Here is a 16,950-nt window from a genome sequence, read left to right as displayed (position 1 = left end):
AGTTCACTAACATAGTGACTGAGCCTGTGTGTCACTAGCCCAGTGTGGCTCTTCTGAAGCTCCACATCTGTGCTGGCAGTTAGCTGCTTAGTAAGTCAACACACTGCGGCTGCGTGGTCAGGGAGTTGGGGTCTGCCCCAGCTCCCCTCTGAAAGGATGCCCTCTATCTTCTCTGCTCTGGGCTCCTGAGATGGGTTGGGAGAGTGAATTACCTCCCCTTTAATTAGTATCTTTCATTGCATCTTCTCTACCATGCTGATGATTATTTTTCAAGACTCATTCAGGTGGGTTGGGTCTCACATCACTTCTGCATGGTGACCCGTGTATGGGGCTTACCAGCCACCTGGAGAACAGTGCCCGTGGTACAGTGGGTGTGTTTGTCCCGTCCAGGTCTGAGCGAGCCCTGAGCTTCATCCACTGGGAGCTTTTGATAATCTGGCCTAGCCAGTCCCAGTCTTCATGAAAAGAAGAATGTGGAGGAGAATTCCAGAGCTGCTTTCTGGCATTCATTGTGTGATGGGAGACATGGCTGTCCCCAAAGGGGACAAGTACTTTTAGATTGGGGATGTTTCTAAATCAAACTCTACATAATCGAGTGCATTCTTTGCATTTTGTGAGCTTGCTGCAGGCTTGGACCTCTCTCCCTAAGGAAGGGTTGTGCTCTGCTGGAACTGGACGGACGTGTGGGGACTCACAGGCTGGCCACTGGTCTGACTGTATTTCCTACATCCCCACACACCATCCTCACAGGGAGGATAACACATGTCATGCCATGAAACACTTGACCAAGCATGGGTCAAAGCCACCAACACATCCCATTTTGTAGTGCCTTGCAAATCTTGTGTAGCTGTGAGCTATGATTTATTTCATGTAAGTGTATTGTGGTGCGTGGCTCCTAGTGGTTACTTTTCATATCATTATTTTTACCAAGTGTTTTCGCTCCTAAATTCAGTCAAAAGCTGTATGACTTCTATCCCCTCTACCACTGTTTCCATTCAAGGAAGGAAATGCTGGCCAGATTTAGAGAGTGCCCATTTCATTTCCTTGGAGGGCCATCATTTGCTTGGTTGCATATGTGCTTTTCCTTGGTTGGTTCTTTTCAAAAATTTTTTTAAAATTTTTATTTTTTTAGCAATCTTCCTGCCTCACCCTCCCAAGTAGCTGGGACTGCAGTCACGCACCACCAAGCCTGGCTAATTTTTAAAATTTTTTATAGAGACAAAGTCTCTCACTGTGTTGCCCAGGCTGGTCTCCAACTCCTGGGCATAAGTAGTCCTTTTGCCTTGGCTTCCCAAAGCATTGGGATTACAGTTGTGAACCACCATGCCTGGCTTAAAATTTTTTATTAAAAACAAAGGCATAAACACACACACTAGCCCAGGCCTACATAGGGTTGGGATCATCCATATCACTGTCTTCCATCACCACATCTTGTTCTGCTGGAAGGTCTTCACGGGCAATAAAGTGCATGGAGCTGTTATCTCCTGTGACAATAATACTGGAATGGACCCTGATGGACCAGTCTGAGGCTGTTTTACAGTTAACTTTTTTTTTAAGTAGAAGTACACTCTAATATAATGATAAAAAGGATAGTATAGTGTGTATATACATATATATATATAAGCTAGCAACATAGTCATTTATTGTCAAGAATTCTGTACTGTACATGCTGTACTTTTATACAACTGGGAACATAAGCTTTTTTTTTTTTAATGGGATCATACAATTTTGTACCCTGCTTTTTCCATTTAACATCATATTATAAACATTTTCCCATGTCATTAAATTATTCTACATCATCACTTTCATTGCTTATAATTCATAATATGGATGCATTCTAATTTATTTAACCAATCCTCTGTTACGTGACAATTAGGTTAATTCCAATTTTCTTTTTTGCCATTATAGTCATTGCTGTAATGAACATCCTTGAGGTTCCTCTTTGCAGCAACATTTTTTGAAGCGCATTTTTAAGTCTTTGATTGATATTGCTACATTCCTTCTGAAAGGCTGTGCATATTTCTAACCAGCTGTGTATGGATTCTTCTTATTGCAATTTAAAATATATTTGTCAGTTCAATATGTGAAGAATGGGCATCTCGATGTTAATTTTAATATCTTGGATCATGGGAGGTTAAACATTCTCCTTGGGGGTAATTGCTAGAAGGGATATTTTGCGCTCTCCTGCTTCCAGATGGGGGAGGTTAAGTGTTGTTAGTGATCACTTAGGAAGATGAAATTGAAGCATGCTGCCGGGAAGCTGAGGGCAGTTCAAGTAGTGGCTATTAGTCTTCAGAGCCTGAAGCCAATCTTCCTGAGCGTCAGTTTTCAATCTCCTTGAGTGGGCCTCCTAATCTGGAGGTATCTGGCTTGTGCAGGCCTGCAGCAGCCCAGACCTGGGAGGAGTAGGCGGCGGGACCCAGGAGGCTTGGGGTGGCATCAGGAAGCAGGATGGGCCTGGCTACCTCGTAGATTGATTTTCTACACCTCCAGGCTTTCCCCTCCATCGTGAAGATAATCAGGTATCAGCAGCTTTCACTGGGTTCTGTGGCTTCTGCTACCTTCCATGAAAGCGCAGCTAGAGCAGTTGGTGCGGGTGGGAGATTTTGAGTGAGGTGTGTGGCGAATCCATTGAGTGGATGGTTTAGGACTGTCAGTGCTGCCAGGCTCTCGTTTCTAGGTGGGGAGAAGTCAGAGCTGGGACCTTCCAGTGAGAGGTCCAGGGATGGATCTGATCCCAGGAGGACAATATCACAAAGTGTTTTGCCAGTTTCAATAACTGGATTTATGAGGAGAAAACGGCGTGAGGACGGTCTGGGAAGTGGTGACGTCGGAAGTCAGGGAGGCAGCTGGCAGTGTGTGCTCCTCCCTGGACGGCCCCTTCGTCATCCAAATTGGCAGGTGCTCCCGGAAGAGCGGTCAGGCTGCGAGAGAAACCGCTTCATTCCCTGGAATGTGGGGAAGAGAGTGGAGGTTTAATGTGTAATTTGCAGTCCTTAGAATCCATTATGGGCATGAATAAGCCCAGAGAGGCTATAGGCGGGAGAATTAAACATGAATGCTCATCGAGACTGAGGCACTGGAGACTGAGAAGAAGTTCAGTTGCCAACATCTTTCACTTTGGGTATTCACTCTGAAGTCACTTGGCCAAAGCCACCTGAGGTCAGTTGATGAAAGGCCCTGGAAGGTAATGTAATGCCACAAAGATTTCTCACAATGGAAAAATCAGGTTTGGCACCGGTGAGCTCTGAATTCTTCTGAGGTGGTAAACCTGGACTCTCCACAGCTCTTTGAGAGCTGGAGGCTAAGAAAATGTGAGAATGGGGTTTATGTCAGCCCTCCTTGCTGTGAAGGAACTTGGGCCTTTTGGTGTTGAGTGCACAGTGGAGTCAGAGGAGAGGATGTGGTGGGGGCAGCGGCACACACAATTGACTGCCATGGAGAGGAGAACTGCCTTTGGAAGCATCTGGAGGCATTTGGTTGGATTTAGTGGTGTGCCTGCATTTATTATTAATCATGGTGACTCTGCTTTGTGTTTTTCACAGTGCATTCTTGTAGATCTGACTTGATTTTCATAATATAAAATATTTTCCACGAGTTTATTGAATTTTAATTTTGGCAGTGTTTGCCAGTGTTTGAACAACTGCTCAGCCTCATGGGAGGGATGGTTTTGTAAGCTTGTGGAGGAAGCTAAGTGTGTTTACAAGCCGTGGTAGCACATTTAAGACTCAGGCATGGACTCCCCCAGTCCTGACGGGGGCGCTGTGGGGCAATGGTGGGCTGAATGTGGCCCAGTCAAAGTCCCACGTGAGACCACAGTAGATGCCATTGTGGAAGCTTAGCTCCCACTCCACCTTGGAGGTGTCAAGGCCTTGTTTTTTGTTCCAGGATCTATGTGTAATTAGAGCAGGAGACCCTTTTACTTGAGAACTGTTGTCTTTGCTGTGTGATCTTTGGTAGGTTATTTAAGCTCTCCAGTCCTTAGTTCTCATTTGTGAGATGAGATAATAATAGCATCGATCTCAGGGAATTGTGTGAAGGTTAATTGAGTTAATACATTTTTAAAAAGAGAGAACACTCAATGGGTATTAACTATTATGACGACAAGAGTATTAATGACCAAGCATATTGGACTTCATAGATGGAGGAAACCCAGGCTGGTTGGACAGCTTGCCTGTCTCCCAGCAAGGTTTTAACAAATCTAACAAATCCCCATTCTCCACCTGGGTGGCCTTGCCAGGGACGTGGTGACAAGCATAAAGGGGAGGAGCTATGGTTCTTCAGGAAGGTGCTGATGGAAGGATAACCAGTACTGTGCTTTTATGAAATAGCAAGCCAAAATGGGGAACTTGACCTAGAGAATTTGATTAACCTCTTCAACTACATCAAAGGCAGCAGAGAAGCAACTTCTCTCGTGGGATGCTAAGAACTGAAAGAGTGTGTGCTGCCCTCTAACTCTTGGCCCTGGCACTTACCAGCTATATAACCAGGGCCAGTTACTTAATCTCTCTGCACCTTAGTTTCCTCATCTGTCGATGGGAATGATACTATTTTATAGGGTTGTTGCGGTTACTAAATCAGGTGATATCTGTAGAATGCCTAGCAAGTTGTTAAATTCTTGGAGCCAGGTGAAGGCTCAGTAAAAGCCAATCATTATGCTCATTATTATGTTTATTACAAATGCTGTTATTACAAGCTACCTTACAGCTTATGATTTACAACTGAGGAAACAGGTTATTTCGTGACAGGACTTGTCCTGTGATAGTTCTCTTCCTCACCATGAAAGATGTCAACACCACTCATCGGGATTCCCCCACCTTGGCTGGACCTATCTTCTGGCCTTGGTGGTTGCCCATGTGAAGCTTGGGAGAAGGTGATGCCCTCCTGGTTGCACAAGGGCTGGGTCTAAGTCATCCGGTCTCTGTGTGTATCTACAGCCCTAGCAATGGGGAATAGCTCCTGGCTCCTATTGCATGATCAGGGATTTTGAGGATATTTGAGGTGTCCAGACTCAAACCTTCCTTGTCATTACCTCCTTAATAGGTTTTTCCTTCTACCTAACAGTTCTTCTTTCTCAGCTTCTCTTGAACGTGTCCCTCTTTTCCATGGCCTCAGTTGCCTCTCACTCCCTGCCTACAGACTCCTCTGGCTTTGCCCTCTTCTGTACCCTCCCTGGAATTGTTTTTGCCTCTCCAGCCCCGGCTCCCCATTCCTTGGATGACAGCACCAGCCTTTCCTATGGGGATGGATACGTTAGGAATGCGTTCAGCTGTAAATGATAAGAAAGCTGACGCAGAGTGGCTGCAACGTAAGGATTTATTTCATTCACATAGCACTAATTCTGAAGGTAGGTGGTTGCCTGCTTTGATTCAGTGTTTCTCTCCTCATGCTTGCAGCTCTAAGCATCACATCTGCACTCAAGGCAGGATGAAGGAAGGGAAGGAGGAAGAATAATTTGAAGTTGTTGTTCTTCTTCTTTTTTTTTTTTAATAAGAAAAGCCAAAGTTTTTCCAGTTGTCTCCACCATACTTCCACTTATATTTCATCAGCCAGAGCTGTGTTAAGATTCTCTCTAGCTGCAAAGGAGATGGGGAAGGCTAGCATTTCATTTTTCTAGCCTCCAAAATGGAGAAAAAGAGAGAAAGAGCTTGGGGGTGTGGGGTTATGCACCCAGCGCTGTCAAAACTTCTCCCCAGTCTCAGCGCATGTGGCGGAGTTGACCCCCACTCCAGGCATGTCACTGATGACCGGTCAGAGCATGGTATCACTCTGGCCACAGGGATTGTTTCATGAAAGGGCATGTGACTAAGCTAGGAAAATTAGAGATGATGAGACTCAATTTCAGGACTTCAGTTGAAACTATTGGGAAAGAGAAAATCTTTCATTTGGATTTAAGTATGGCATAAACTGCTGAGATCCTCAGGCTACCCCTTAAAGAAAGCTGACCTGAGATGGTCCCAACCCAGAGGAAAGCAGGGTTGAGAGACAGGGAGCAGTGCTGATGACATGGATGGAATTCCTGGATCCAATTGTACCTGATGATCCCATGAACTTTCATGTCTGTGAGCCAGTACATTTTCCTTTTTACTTCAGCCAGTTGGTGTTTGGTGTCTATCACTTCAAGTAAAAGAATCTTGGATAATACGTGCCCTTGGAGGCTCTGCTTGAGGCACCAATACCATTTGGTTTTGTTTATGTGTTTACATGTCAAGATCTCTCACCAGATGCACACTCTGCTGGCAGGGGTCATCTTTGAATCCCAAGGCCCCCCACACTGGACGTGACACATAGCAGGTTCGCAGTAAAGTCTTAATTAATGAATGAGCCATGTTTCTCTTCTGCTCTCCATGCCTGCCTCGTAAATCCAAGCTCTGTCATCTAGCACTCAAGGACTTCTGTCATCCGGCCTCCATAGTGTCCTCCATTACTCCCCTTGATGAAAACCACTGCTGCTCGATTTACCATTTTTCTTTTCTTTCCTTTTTTTTTTAACAGCGGTCCTTCTCCATCTGTACATCTCTTCATGCTGGCCTCTCCGCCTGGAACACGGCTGGCTCCATCTTCATCTTTCAAAACTCTATATACTCAAGACACAACTAAAATGTTGCTTCTATCAAGGAGCCTTCTTTGATCATCTCAAGTCCTAACCCCTGCAGCTCTCACTGATATTCATGAGACACCTGTCTCGTCGCCCTGTGGCAGTTGGTGTGTCTCTTATCTCCCCAGTTAAACCATTAGCTTTGTGCCTCTTCCAGCACCTAGCAGGGTGCCATTCATGTTGTGGGGCTCAGGAGACATAGATCACTGGAAAAAACCTGGTTTGGGATGAATTTCTGTCTCAGACCCTGGAGAGGGATTTTCTTTTCCTGACCACATTTTGTTAAAGCTATTTTTCCTATTAAATTTTTTTTCCCCACAAATTTGTTGAGGTATCATTGATGTAAACTGCAAGTATTTAAGGTGTGCAATTGGAAGAATTTTGAAATATGTATATACCTGCAAAACCATCCCCACAATCGAGATAGTAGACTTGTTCTTTACTCCTGAGCAGTACCCACACCCCTTTGTAATCTCAACCTCCCTTTTCCCCCAAAACAGACTCCAAAACAGATCTGCTTCCTGTCACAACAGTTGAATGTGCATTTTCTAAAATCCTCTGTTAGTGGAATCGTATGGTTTGTATTTTTTTGTCCTACTTCTTTCAGTAGAATTACTCTGAGATTCGTCTGTTGTTGTGTATATCAACAGTTTGTTCTGTTTCACTGCTGAATAGTGTTCTCTTGCATGAATATACCACTATGTATCAGTTCATCTGTGGACATTTGGGTTGTTTGGGTCGAGTTTGGGGATTTTACAAATAAAGTTGCTATGAACATTTGTGTATAAGTCATTATACGAACATATGCTTTCATTCATCCTGACAAATATCTGGGAGTGGAATGGCTGGATCAAAGGGTAGGAATATATTGAATTTTTAAACTCTTTTATGTGGCTGTACCATTTTACATTCCCACTGATTCTAGTTGTACATACTCCCTGGCCATATTTTCATTTCTTCCCCATATATCAAAGTTAGTGCTTTTCAAACTTTAAAAAATTTGGGTTTGTTTTTGTTTTTGAGACAGGGTCTTGCTCTGTCATCCAGGCTGGAGTGAAGTGGCATGATCTCAGCTCACTGCAGCCTCCACCTTCCAGGCTCAAGCGATATTCCCACCTCAGTCTCCCGAGTAGCTGGGACTACAGGTGCGTGCACTACCATGCCTGGCTAATTTTTGTATTTTTAGTAGAGATGGGGTTTTGTCATGTTTCCCAGGCTGGTCTCGAACTCCTGGCCTCAAGGGATTTGTCTACCTTGGCCTCCCAATGTCCTGGGATTACAGGCACGAGCCACCTTGCCTAGCCTGTTTTGATTTTTTTGTTTGTTTATTTTAGAAGCAGAAACCTTAAAAATAAAAAATAAAGGCCATACCTAGACCCCTCGTGAGTAAAGTGCATAAGAAGATAGATGCTTTGGCTGAAGGGTTGTAGAAGGCGTGTGGCGCCTGAGGCCCTGGGCCACCTCTTCCAGCTCTGGGGCCCCAGGAACACATACATGTAGAACACCCACTCTAGTTGACAAGCGTGAGTCAGATTTGACTTTCATTTAAGTTCTGGGCCGCAGCACCTGCCAGCCATGCTGAGAACCTTGCTGGGGCCTCCAAACTGACGAGCCTTGGAGGCGGGCCGGACACAGCAGCATGGGCTATGGGTTGATATTTCTCGCTGGATGGAATAGGTTTTTCAGGATATCAATACTACCTTTCCACCACCGTGGCATGTCAGTCAAACTTCCTCCAACTCCAAGACAAATATCAGAAACTGCGTGACTCCAGATACCAGGAACAAAGAAACAAATTGGGAACATCATGCACAAAAAAAAGATTTTAATAAAGATTCAGCCAGCTCCGTGCGTAGATCCTGCCATGCTGCTTATTGTGATCTTGACAGTGATGCCGGGCGAGAATGAATAGACCGTGAGGCCGTTCATATTCCTGGCACTGACGAGCCCACTGCAGCCTAAATGATGGCTGACTATAGACAGGGACCATTTACAGGGGCTGCTCCGGGGGACCTCTGGCCTCAGCCTCTTGGCCTCTGTGGGCTCTGGGACCCTGAAGCTGAGGTTTCTCACCGGCCAGCAGGGAGCCTGAGAAAAGCAGATTCCTGGGCCCTCAACCTTCATTTGCACTCCTGGGCCAGGACCCTGAAGAGCTGCGTTTTTACCATGCTCTCTGTGTTTCTTTCTCCTCTTCATTCTGCTTTTTATTATAGAAAACTTTAAACATACACAAAAGTAGACAGGATAGTATAATGAACCCTATGCACCCACAGCCCGGCTTCAACAGTTACCCATAGATGGCCAATCTTGTTGCATCTCTACTCCTACTCACTGTCCCTAGTATGATTTTGAATCAAATCCCAGACATTAAATTATTTCATCTGTAGACAGGTCCCCCTGTCTAAAACATAAGGGGATCTTTTTAAAGACGTAACCACAATATTATTATCCCACCTAAAAATGAGCACTAATTTCTTTCTGGTGCATAGTTGAGCGTGAGGACCATGGTCCTAAGCTCTCTCAGCCAATGGGGAGGTCACTTCCTCCTGTAGTGGGAGCCGCGCCTGCGTGCCTGACACGTGTTGCAAGAGGGTGTGCATTTTGAAAGGAATCCGGCAGGAGCTCTACTTCTGGAAATCCAAGCTCATAAGAGAAAAACAGCACCAAGTTGGGCTGACCACCTGTATTGCAAAGGGGAGCCTTGGGTCCTAGGCAGGACCATTATCTAGAATCTTGCTGTCCACACCTTCTATTTATTTTTAAAGCCAACTTTGCATTTTAACCTAAGGGGTGCAGGGAAGCCACAGTCGAGTTCCCTATGGAGTAGTTCTTGGGGGCTTACCAGTATGATGTCACTCTGGGCAGACTTTGAATATCCAGTCAGACCCCCTGGGTTTGATGTGTGGCTCTGCAGTTTATGCACTGTGCATTAGGAAGCTGACACTTGCTGTAATCAGCTGGCAGGGGAGTATTTTGAGATAATGACAGTAGATGACATGCTGATAAATAGGCTGGATGCTGGGAGTGTGGTGACACAGGTCACCCATCTTCCCCTGTGTGCCCACTGCCTACCCAGGGGCCCATCCAGATGGTTTTTCAGGCCCTACTTTCATCCCAAGAGCTGGATTCATGGTTTTTTGCAGGTGCCAAACAGGAACCAGCTGGGCTTCCCAGCACTCAGAGCCCCCAAGGCTGGTGGGCAGAGCAGGCCCTGCTGGAGCTCTTGCTCCAGCTGCCTGCCTTGGAGAATCCTCTGCAGTGTGCAGCGAGGCGCTCCTGGGCTGATTGTCTTCCAGCCCTTGCTCCTGAGGGCACCATTTCCCACACATCCCAGGCCCCTCGGAATTGAGATGGCTGTGTCCTTGGCTGACCAGGTGTCCCTTGATTCCGGGGAGGAGCAGGGACATAGGAAAAGGAGCTTTGCTGGTGGAGGAGGCTGCGCAGGGAGCAGTGGGATGCCAAGCTCTCCTATTGCTGTCCATCCTCAGGGCTGAAGGGTGCTCAGTAAGAAGCAGCCAGGAAGGTGGGCTCATCGGGGCTGCACCCAGTGCAGTGGGGCCAAAGTCTTAAAGGCTCCCCCATAATGGGACCTCTTCCTCTAGCGGAGGCCAGAGTGTGTGCAGATTGCTGGACAGTGGACAAAGGATGGGTTGTATCTTTGAAGGCCTAGGAGTCAAAGCTACTCTGCCTTCTTTAGCTGCTGGGGGTTGGGGGGCTGAGGAGTGTTCCACAAGGGCCCAGTCTGTCCGGGAGCTGCTGCCTACTGGCTGGATGGACACAGCTTGGCTCACTCATGCCCAGAGAGAGAGGCAAAGAGTTAAGCTGCTGACCCTAAAGGCAAGGGAGAGCTGGCTGTGCGGCTGTGCGTGGGAGCCAGACTAAGCAGCCGAGACAGGGCAGACAGTGTAAGAAAGCTGTTGATGAGAGCGGCTGCTGAGTAAAATCATATTTTACCTGCCTATGGCCCCCTGAGCATTCTTTTTGCTTATCCACCCACTCCCTTTGGACCTCAACATGACATTTGTCATAGTCATGAAACTGACAGGGGAAGACAGCCTTAGCTTTAGAGTTAGGAGGTCCTGGGTTCTACTCCCTGCAATGGGGGGTCAGTTGGTACAACCATAATAGGGGGAAGTTTGATGGCATCTTTTACAATCACAAACACACCTGTGTATCCTTTGACCTAGCAATTTCACCTGTGCAAAAGGGCAGGTGGACAAGGAGGTTCATTGCAGTATATTTGTAACCACAGAAGACTGGCAACATCTCAATGCCCATCTGTAGTGGGCAAGTTTAATAACCTGTGGTTATTTCATACAATACCTCTTAAAAAGAATGAGGCATTTCCATGCATTCATTGCTACAAAACGATTGTCAGTGATATTAGAGTGCAGTTCTACTTCTGGAAATCCATGCTCATAAGAGAAAAACAGCACTAAGTTGGGCTGACCACTTGTGTTGCAAAAGGGGGCTTGGGTCCTAAGTAGGGCCATTATCTAGAATCTTGTCATCCAGGCCTTTTTATGTATGTATGTATGTATGTATTTTGCGACAGAGTCTCCCTCTGTTGCCTAGGCTGGAGTGCAGTGTTGTAATATCGGCTCACTGCAATATCCACCTCCCAGGTTCAAGTGATTCTCCTGCCTCAGCCTCCCAAGTAGCTGAGATTACAAGTGCCCACCACCACGCCCAGCTGATTTTTGTATTCTCAGTAGAGATGTAGTTTCACCATGTTGGCCAGGCTGATCTTGAACTCCTGACCTCAAGTGATCCACCCCTCCTTGGCCTCCTAAAGTGCTGAGATTACAGGCACGAGCCACCGCCCAGGCCATATTTATTTTTAAAATCAACTTTGCATTTTAACCTAAGGGGCGCAGGGAAGGTGCGGGGATGCAAGGCTGGGAACAGTGTATGGTATGCAGCCTCTGTGCGTTAAAAAAACCCTCCCTTTATACCCATGGGATATAGTTGAACAAGTTCACGAGAAACTAAAAACGAAGGTTGCAAACAGTGTGGCAACTTGGCAGAACAGTGGTTGGAGGGAGATGTTTTCATTATAGAATCCTTCAGAAAATTTGAGTTTTGTGTCATTTGTATGTGTTTAAAATAAACTAAATTTAAATAAAATCTCTGGCATCAAATGGGCTGTGAGACTTTGGGCAAGTCACCTAGTTGCTGGAGCCTCATCTGTAAAACCAGATAAGATGAAGGCTCCGTGTTGCTGTAAAGGTGACAGCTAGTGGATACTAAGTGCCTTGCGCAGGACGTGGACTTAGCGGGGATTCAGCAGTCGGAGCTCCATGAGCGCGACTTACTAACGTCATGATACCAGGGCGGGAGAACAATCCCAGGCTAGAAGACACAGTGATTTGAGAGACTATGAGCACCTCGAGGGCCAGGATGGCATCCTTCTCATCCTGGTTCCTTCCACCGCATGTGACCCGGGGCATAGGGACTTGTGCTGATTTGAATAGGGCTGTTCTGGTGCCGCCTCCCCAGAACAAGCGCTGAGTGGGAAGACACTGACCACCAGAGGGCGCCAGGTGCGCATGGCTTCCCCTCTCCCTTCTGGAACCTCCTGGGCTGCCAAAATGTGTCAGATTCGCCGGGGAAAATGTTTAAGGTGACTCTTTCCCTCCTTGCTAAGGCCACTAAATACATTGCTTAATTGGTTCCTCTTAGGGCTAGAGGGATTTGTAGTCACCAAAAGTGCTGCACAACTGGCATAACCACCCTGGGGATGAGTGTGTGGTGTGCATGAGCCTGTGTGGGGCACGTGTACATATCAGGGTGTGTGGTGTGGCTAGAGGACATCTCTCAGCAGCCCCTGTGTTGCTCATGGCTCCCGAGTCTTGGATCCAGCCTTCATGCTGGGTGCTACAGCAAGGGCTGTGGGAATGGAGAACAGTCTGTCTACAGGATACCTGATTTTGTGGGTGCTTCCAGGCTGGGGAGAGTGCTGGGAATGGCCTGAGTGAAGACTTTGTAGCTAATAACTCCTGTCATCGGCTGACGAGGTAGGGAATGGACAGTGCTTGAGGCTTGTAATCACCATGACAATACTCGCGGCTAACACTCAAGAGCACAGCCTATGCATCAGGCTCTGTTCCAGGTGCTGTGCATACATCAACTCACTTAACCCTCCACAACGCGCCACTGGGTAGCACCCCTATTGCACAGATGGGGAAATGGAGGCACGGAAAGGCAAAGTAATGCACCCAAGGACACATAGCTGAGCTGGTAAGTGGCAGAGCTGGGAACTGAGTGGAGGAAACGCAGGCTTGGGCTTCAGAGCCCCAGGGATTTGAAGCCGGAGCATTCAGGCTTGCAACACATTTTCAAGATACCCAGATGGGAGAGCTGCCTGTTTTAAACGTGAAGGAAGACAGATTTCAAAACGAGCCCTTGCTTCCAGTTTTGAGGTTCTTCCCCAGCCTCCTGGGCAAGGAATGCTCCGTTCAGTATAAATATTAAAAACGAAGGCTGCAGGAGTGGCAAAGCAGGATGTGGGGGAGGGTCTTTTCTGTTGAGGAGCCAGGGCCCAACACCTTTCGATACAGGTGCAGTGAGACCGCGGAGGCAGGGCCAGGAGAGGGGCGTCCTCAGCCCATTCGGCTACGCTGGCAGCAGGGAGGGTGGAGCAGAAGCTGCCTCACTCCTGGCACATCGCGGGCGGGAGGCCGCTGCAGGCACTTCTGCTACTCTATCACCTATTTCTTTTTATTTTTTTGAGTCAGTCCCTCAGACAGTCCGGTTTGTTAGCTTCCTGCGGGCTCTCCACTGAACCCAGCCTTTGAATGGGAGACTGAGTCAGAGCAGCCTCAAACATCCCCTGAAGGCGAGAGCCACTGTGCATGAAAGCACCTTTCAGAGCATTACATTTCCCTGCTTCTGAGTCTTTGAACCAGGAGTGATCCACAGGTTGCAGCCCAGCTGGAGGTGGATGATGAAAGAAATTGGCCCGCTCAGAGTCGGGTGGGAGCTAACAGAGAAGGAGAGTTTGATGAAGGCGCGGCTGGGCCTGGCCCTGGGACCCTAGCGATCCTGCAGCACACCGGGAGCGGAACAGGAGGTCACCCAGCCACCCAGGACATGACCTCGTCTGATGATGCCACTTTAAGCTCCTCCAGACTTTGAGGTCCTGAAGAGAAGCAGCAAACCCAGGTAAAGTGACCAGAGTTTGTCTTTGTAACAGGCTCACATTCCTCAAAAGTGGGGAGGGACATTGGCCGGATGGGGACCCCAAGACCTTAGCCGTCTTGAACATTCGTTTGTGCTCTGCTGGGAGGCAGCATGCGGTGATGGGGTGGGAGATATTAGTGCTGTGGTCCAACCCTGTCTGTGAGTCCTTCATGGCAGGGTAGGATTGTGCTTCTCAGCTCCACTGAAGTTATATGTGGCCATGTGACTGGCTTCGGCTGATGAAGTGTGAGTGGAAGTGACACATTTCACTTCTAGTGGAAGGCATGTCCTTTTTTCCCTCTGCTGTGGCAAATATCAGTACTCCAGTAGGTGGCAACTGTGCCAGAGGCTGGATTCCAGAGGAAGCCATATAGAGCAGATGTCCCTGATGACCTGTGATGGACATGCAGGCCAGTCTTTGGGGTTTTAAGGCATTGAGGTTTTGGGGAGTATCTGTTAATGGAGTGTAACCTAATCTGCATTAACACACAACCTGAAACTATACTGGCAGATACCTGGATAATCAGGCTGATGAATTCTGGTTAATAGATCACTCAGCTGTTAATGCTATGCAACTGTATGGTGGATGCACCTGTGCACGGCAGACACACCTGACAGCGATAACTTAAGCATTTTCTGAGAATCACCCTGTATGGCAGACGCACCTGAATGTGTGTTTAGAGTTCCAGCGTGGCCAACCTGGGGACTCATTCCTTATCTGTGAGGCATATCTGAGCCCCCATCTTGCCCTGTCCCATAAAATGTGGGTCATACAGAGTATTGAGACCCTTTGTTTTGGGTTAAACGAAGGTTGCCAGGTGATGGTTGCTAGGGGGAGGGTGTTAAGTGAGAACGCTGTATAAACTGCATGCTCTTATAAGTGGTGGTTCTCCTGTCCAGTCCCCACAACTGGGCTGCTCCGTAAGTTCCCCTCAATAAGCCCCGTGTCTCGTTTGCTGGCTCTGGGTCTCTTCTTTAGCCTCTCGAGCCTGGTGCCATCCCGATTGGAGGTGATAGGTATCTGGCATGACAGTATCCCAGGGAACAATTCATCAACCTAATTAAAGTACACATAGCTTACAAAATTGAGTCTTTGCAGTAGGCATTGCAAGCACCATTGAAGCCAATGGGGAAGAAATTTGAGAAGTGACTGGGAGTGTGCTGAAACCCCACTGCTAATGCTGCCTGGCTTAGAGGATTCCCATAGGTAGGGCACCCAAGGAACAGGGTGGATCAGGTGCTTGCTCTTAGTTCTGTAATGAGTCCGTGGAAGCAGCTGCCTTTTACCCTCATCTACCAAGGCTGCAGATGCACTTAACCTCATAGACCAGTAAGCTAGGAGAAGCAGTTTCCCTTGATGTGCAGTTTTCCCACTTGGCTGCCCATTAGAATCACCTGGGAGCTTAATAGCCTCATGCCCAGGCCATGCCCTAGAACAACTAAGTCAGAGTCTCTCAGGATGGACCCCAGGCGTCAGTAGTTGGTAAATCTTCCCAGGTGACTCCCATATGGAGTCAGATTGAGAACCACAGCCATGTCGGCTCTTCTCTTTCAATTAGGGGCTATATTTAAACAAATATCTCAGGATGGTCATTTTGCAGAATTCTGCTGCCTACCAGTAACCTCGTGTCTCAGGCTGCAACACATGTTGGAAAGGGAAGGCCTGGAGGTTCATCACAGTCTCCTTACTGTGTGTGCTCATATGGGGTCTCCAGAGCCTAAGACAACCAGCCATTGCCATCTCCTAGCAATATTTAGGGTAGACAGACCTGGATTTGAGTCTTATCGTGGAGCCTCATTCCATAACAATTCTGTGATCTTGGACAAGTTGCTTAACATCTCTGAGTCTCAGTTTTTCCATCTGCAAAGTGGGGGATAATCTAACAACAAATGTATCAGCTTAGCAAAACAGTGTTTTGTCTGGATGAGGAGGTGGGTTATGTAACATAACAAATTTCATGTCCTCACCCCAGCCCAATTCTTCCCCAGCACCTCAGCTGGCCAAGCAAGACGCTTTGGGAGGCATCCTGGACTCATTAGTTTCTCCCCTACAGCCCATGTCTGATCCATCATCAAGCACAATGAGGCTACGTCTTTTTTTTCTCTTGTTGATATCTGGCTTTATTATTTTCAAAATGTTTTATTTCCTGGGTTTTTGGGGAACAGATGGTGTTTGGTTACATGAGTAAGTTCTTTAGTGGTGATTTGTGAGATTTTGGTGCACCTATCATCCGAGCAGTATACACTGAATTTAATTTGCAGTCTTATCCCTCACCTCCCTCCCACCCTTTCCCCTGAGTCCCCAAAGTCCATTGTATTTTTTAACTTTTAAGTTTAGGGGTACATGTGCAGGTTTGTTACATAGGTAAATGTGTGTCATGGGGGTTTGTTGAACAGATTATTTCATTATCAAGTTATTAAGCCGAGTACCCATTAGTTATTTTTCCTGATCCTCTCCCTCCTCCTACCCTCCACCCTCCGATAGGCCCCAGTGTGTGTTGTTCCCCTCTATGTGTCCATGTGTTCTCATGATTTAGCTTCCACTTATAAGTGAGAACATGTGGTATTTGGTTTTCTGTTCCTGTGTTAGTTTGCTAAGGTTAATGTCCTCCAGCTCCATGTTCCTGCAAAAGACATGATCTTGTTCTTTTTTATGGCTGCATTGTATTCCATGGTGTATATGTACTATTTTTTGTTTTTCCAGTCTATCATTAATGGGCATTTAGGTTGATTCCACGTCTTTACTATTGTGAATAGTGTTGCAATGAACTTTCACGTGAATGTGTCTTTATGATAGAACAATTTATATTTCTTTGAGGATATACCCAGTAATGGGATTGCTGGGTTGAATGGTATTTCTTCTTTAGGTCTTTGAGGAATTGCCACACTGTGTTCCACAATGGTTGAACTAATTTACACTCCATTAACAGTGTATAAGCACTCCTTTTTCTCCACAACCTCACCAGCATTTTTTTTTTTTTTACTTTTTAATAATAACCATTCTGACTGGTGTGAGACGGTATCTCATTGTGGTTTTGATTGGCATTTCTGTAATGATCCGTGATGTTGAGCTTTTTTTCATATGTTTGTTGGTCACATAGTATGTCTTCTTTGTCTGTTCATGTCCTTTGCCCACTTTTTAATTTTTTTTTCTTGTAAATTTGTTTAAG

General features: G+C 46.7%; 1 protein-coding gene across 1 annotated transcript in view; it reads left to right on the top strand.

Annotated features, from left to right (window-relative positions):
* GCH1 (GTP cyclohydrolase 1) overlaps positions 1-7,327 on the top strand; it is a 94,432-nt gene extending 87,105 nt beyond the window's left edge. Inside the window, exon 5 of the transcript XR_010109810.1 lies at positions 6,496-7,327. The gene's annotated coding sequence lies outside the window, so the exon portion shown is untranslated. The remainder of the gene's footprint in view (positions 1-6,495) is intronic.
* Positions 7,328-16,950: the final 9,623 nt, after the last annotated feature.

This window comes from Pan paniscus, chromosome 15 (genome assembly GCF_029289425.2).
Source record: "Pan paniscus chromosome 15, NHGRI_mPanPan1-v2.0_pri, whole genome shotgun sequence".
Classification (NCBI taxonomy): Eukaryota; Metazoa; Chordata; class Mammalia; order Primates; family Hominidae; genus Pan; species Pan paniscus.
This window is presented reverse-complemented; position numbering and strand designations above follow the sequence as displayed.